The following is a 5,623-nucleotide window of genomic DNA, read 5'->3' as shown; positions in this document are numbered from 1 at the left end:
TATGTAATATTGAATGATTTTCGCGTATCTTCTGACTTTGAGAATGAAGGTTGTGGTGTTTTCAGATATAAAATATGTGGATTTTGATGTGTTTCTAGAGAACCTTTAGACTGCTGTCCAAACTATCGAATTGTCGGGACAAACTGCGAAGGTATTATATACAGGTTTATTTTAACATAAAAATGAATTGTATCAAACAAACAGCATGTTTAATTCTGCATCTCGTCCTTGTACAGAATGCCTGCCCGGATCTCGAGGAGCAGATTGTGCAGAAGCTTGTGCTCCAGGGTTTTATGGAAGACTCTGCAGAGAGAGGTGTTCCTGTGATAGATGTGATAAAGTCCACGGATGTCAAAATGTTCCAAAAGATTACACGCACAACGTATCAGCGGGTATAGATCTTTATACTATTATTCCGGAGAGAGTAATCAAGGCTTTAAAATATTGTGCCTACTTTTTTTCTATCTATACTACTATATGAAAATAATAGACTCGAATTTTTAAGCTTCAATACCGAGAAATCGGAAGAGTAATGTCTTTTGTTTTATATAATTATTTTAAATACCATTGGTACTTGAAGATTACCAATTTGTTTTTATTTTTTCTTAATTAAGCTTCGCTGATTAATAATCAACGATAATTCCTTTTAAAAATCAGGAAATCATCATGACGTTTTGGATTTTACAATCTTGTGCATGCGCATTACATTCACGCTTAATCACGGAAGGCCCTTTAGTTTCTGTTTCCACAATATCACATTTACATGGATAAACTCAGAAACGGTATTACAAATACGCGTAAATTTTCATTGAAAATTTGTCATATATTTTGTTCATAAAAATAAATACGGGAGATAATTATAATTAAAACTCTGTGCATTTAATATAATAAATCCCGAGAGTTCCGATTATCACAATGGTGTGTAAATTCGAAGGGAGTAAAAATGTCGGTGAAAAAGTGTTAGATGAGAGGTACATGTATTTACAGTTTCTAAATGGTTTGTTATGAATAATTTGACTGTTATTTTCGATGCAACTGCATTTTAATTGTTTCCAAAATCGTTTCGGAGTGATTCTGCAATTTTTTGCAACATTACGGGTATATGGGACGCATTTTAACTATCGTGAAGGCCTGTTCCGAGACACAGTTAGATTAAGCAGAGGGTAGTGAAATTAATGGCATTATTGTAGGCTTAAAGATTGGTTATATAAATGTCAACAATATACGGTGTGTCGTTGTATCTGTTTCGTAAATGTCCGATATCATATGCAATGTCAACCCGTGTTCGCACGGGTCAAAGTCTAGTTAACATGTAAAAGTATGCACAACACGCGGCGAGACGATTTAAATTCCAATTTAATTAGACCTCTTACCAGTTTTGAAAGTCTTTTCATGTCAAGGCATCTTCCCACCTATTGATTTTGGACTTGCTATGTCACGACCTCGACTCACCATCTTAATCTAATACTGCGCAAACCTCATTTTGTAATATTCGTCTAAGTGTCAGTCAGGTTAGGCAATATACTTTTTTCCTTTTTGATCCATATGTCAGGATATCTTCTTCAACTTTTAAGAGTAATCTTCACGTAGACCAGGTTATAAGCTTTGTTTAAAATAGTGACATCCTTTTAAAATATCAATATATTTTGGCACAAAATTAAGAAAACATCCAGAAAGAAACATGTTGAAAATTGAGGAGCAAGTTCAAAACAAGCTACATGTAAAACCACAAAATGTGTCTCTACCAATATATTTTCAATCCCGTAAAAATATCTGTTTTCAAAGGTTTCATTATTTACAATTTTTTTGTATAGTTACATATCACTCTTTTCTACATTTTAAAGTATTCATTCTATGGAATAGAAAGAATTGATGTAATTTACTTTTACATCAAGTTCCTTTACCACAAGTTTTATAACCCTGGTAACACTATCTAGATTAGCTAATGATCTTCCAAACATTTACCATGTACATGTATAAATATACAAATACTGACTGAGGTTGAGGGTAACATTGATTATATTAGCCCCCGAGAGACGAAGTATTGCCCGACGCGAAGCGGAGGGCAATATTTTCGCGCCGAGGAGGCTAATATAATCAATGTTGCCCGAAAACACAGTCAACATTTGTTTTGTTATATGAAGAAACAAACCAAAATTTAGGAAAGTAATTGAAAACAAATCGCTGTAATTTTCTCAGCTCGAATTCAATTTTGCGCAAAGTTTATTTCCAAAATATCGTCTCCCTCAAACGGTCACTGGTGATGTTCCGACGCCCGAAGGAATTAAGTTACAAATGTTTTACCTGATTTTACTTCAAAGTAATTAGCAAATCCTTAAAGGGACTTGGACACGATTTGAGATCAAAAATTTTTTTTTTTTTTTTATGTATAAAATGTTTTATTGGTGCATTTTAAATGATCGACGAAAATTTTAAATGTTAACTTCAAGTTACAAGCGAGATACAGAGGTAAGAATTGATTGTTATGTAAACAAAGCTCGAGTCTTATAGTTGTTTACAAAAAATGTAATGTAGAGAATTACCATTTCTTAGACAAAATGACATGTAAAAAACAATTTAAACTAATTCAATATCTTCTTAAATACTATAATCAACAAAAGAAAGTCACGTTTGATTGAAATTTACACCAATACAACGAATATGTAAAAAATGACAATATTCGAGCTTTGTTTACAAAACAAAGAATTATAAACTCTGTATCTTGCTTATAACTCGATATTTGAGTTTCAAATTTTGACATAGCATTATAAACTTCTATATTTATCAGTATAAACATTGAAAATGGAAAAATAAAATTTGAAAATTTTAAGCCAAATCGTGTCCAAGTCCCTTTAAATCTGTTTAAATAGCAAACCGTCGCATTGCGCTTCCGTTGTTTACTTGCCTCGACTGATTGCCTATTATGACGTCACCTTGTTTTAAAGTCGCGAAGATTTGTTTACGTCATTGTTTACGAATCACCAAATCAGAAGCGATTTTTTGAAGTAGAAGGAATATTATCTAGATATTATTCCTAACCGGTCAATATTAAAAGAATATTGACCGTTCAATATTTTTCGGACAAGCTAATATTACAATTATTGTATATTGGTATATATAGAGTTATATAGTGAGAATATTCTACTGAATTTAACAACTGTTTGAATTACTCTTCTTTCAGTGATGTATAGTGTTGGCGTACCACAAAGCCAAGGAATATGTTCGAACATGTCAAATGGGTAATATGTATCTATTGAACGTTTTTTATGTATCTTCAAACTTTTTAAATGAAAGTTGTTGAGATGATATATATATATATATATATATATATATATATATATATATATATATATATATATATATATATATATATATATATATATATATATATATATATATATATATATTTTTTTTTTTTTTTTTTTTTTTGGATGTATTTCTAGAGAACCGCTAGTTTGTTGCCCAAACTATCGAATTGTCGGGACCAACTGCGAAGGTATTAAGAACAGATTTATTTTATCATAAAATATTATGTGGAAGCAAGCAGGGTTTATTTCTGCATCTCATCATTGCACAGAATGTTGGGCCGGATCTCGAGGAGTAGACTGTAAAGAAGATTGTGCTCCTGGGTTTTATGGAAGACTCTGTAGAGAAAAATGTGCGTGTGATCCATGTGATAAAGTCAAAGGATGTGAAAATGTTCCAACAGAATACATGTACTACAGATCAACGGGTATGTATATATTTTTCTAATTCCGGCGAAAGTATGAAGGCTTTGGAAATTTCTATCAATAAGTTACAATTTTTGAGGAATCGCTTTAAAATGAGCCACATTTAACAGCTGGAAATAAGAATTTAACCAAGTAAAATATTTCATGTTCTATATATTTTATGGCAAATATATTTTCTCATTTTATGTTCTGAATATTGTTAACAAATAGGGTAATCACAGATCTGTTTGTAAGACTAAGAGATAATGCGATTAGAGACATGTAAAAAAAAATATGAAATACGATATTATGCATTGCAAAGCTATAAGCAGTTTTCGAGTTTATATTAGCGTATAAGTGTAACTAGATGTGTTATCCACACCGTCAGGCGTTTGAATACATCGTCAAACATTTGCAATGTTGCCGTTTTTGCAAAATATAAGAGAACATAATCTTTATGTTAGAACGGCATTGTAAAAGGGAATAAATGTCACCGATTTTCTTGATGCGTTGTGTACGTCGACAAATTAGCTGATATATATTAGCGCAGCCGCGATTGTTATTTTATTACTATTCAAATTATCCAATGACGGTAAGTCGAGCATTATTTTTTTCGGTTATATATATGGTTTTACCTACGGAATACATTTGGGCCTCAAGATCTACTTTTAACCGTAATTAACCGTAAATAACAGTGGGCATAGGAGGTTTGGCCGGCCATGTCATCGAGTTGTTTTTCAATAAGTTTCATTGTACGTTTTACAGTTATTCCTATATTCAGGTCAGTTCTAATATATTTACTGAAAGGAAATTTAAACCCTCGACTTTGATTCAAATTTTTGAAATGTAAAGTTATTAATACTTTTTTTTATTAATCTTCTTAAAGATAGTTTCGACCTGTCTACAAGATCTAATAATCTGATCAAACATATTTAATTTGTCAACTTTATAGAGTTATAGTTGGACACATTTTATCTTAATATTTATTCAATTGCATTTCGAGAAAAAGGATTCATTTGGTGAAAACGGATCAAGGAAAAACTACGTCGAATTTCAAAGTTCATTACAAGATAAACCACAAAACCTTAGGTCAGACACAAAGAACACGAAGACAGGTATTTTTCATGCAACTATATTTGACAAATATTTTATAGTTATTTCATAATTAATTCAATTTCAATGTGTATGATATTTACAATATTATAAATGTTTAAACGAATTTTCTGTTTAAAAACGTTCATGTAATTGAATGCCAATTTTTTATTTCACTTAACATTGCAGGACAGATGTTTACTAGTCAAACTGAAATCTGGGGTTTTTTTTCTTTTAGATGTACATTTTTTACTCGATAAATTACCTCGCCTTTTAAAATACAGGTATTTTGATGCAATTTAATTTCAGTTATTCAATTCAGGTATGCAATTCAAATTTTCATGACGCATAATTTTGCAATTAAACAAAAGAAAGTGTGATATTGGTTGACAGTTTGTTAATATCATTTTTCATTTCAGTACTTAACAATAAAGATATATCCTAAAGCAACTTTACAGCCTATAGTCATCATATATTTCCAAGACAAACATTGTTGTTAATATCGACGATATTGGCAATGTTAAAATGTTAAAATATCGTGCGTTGCTGTTGTGTTTATATGCAAATCGATATCAATATGATATCGTCGATATCGACGATATCAACGTTAAATATGGACAGCTGTAGCTGTGTGCATATGCAACTTGATATCGATACGATATATTCGATATCGACGTATCGTCGATATCGACGATATGATATCGACATGAATATGGACAAGTTCAATTGAGGACAAGGAAAATCGATATCGATACGATATTGACAATATGACGATATCGACGTTAAATATGGACGTTAAATTTGGACAGCTGTAGTTGTGT

General features: G+C 31.2%; 1 long non-coding RNA gene across 1 annotated transcript; it reads left to right on the top strand.

Annotated features, from left to right (window-relative positions):
- On the top strand, window positions 1-3,731 carry LOC117689665 (uncharacterized). The gene is made up of 5 exons (XR_010708858.1): window positions 1-151; window positions 237-392; window positions 3,182-3,239; window positions 3,444-3,496; window positions 3,578-3,731. It is a non-coding gene; the product is annotated as an uncharacterized lncRNA (long non-coding RNA).
- The last annotated feature ends 1,892 nt before the right edge of the window (window positions 3,732-5,623 follow it).

This window comes from Magallana gigas, chromosome 8 (assembly GCF_963853765.1).
Source record: "Magallana gigas chromosome 8, xbMagGiga1.1, whole genome shotgun sequence".
Classification (NCBI taxonomy): Eukaryota; Metazoa; Mollusca; class Bivalvia; order Ostreida; family Ostreidae; genus Magallana; species Magallana gigas.
Note: the sequence above shows the minus strand (reverse complement) of the source record. Positions and strands in the feature narration are given on the sequence as shown.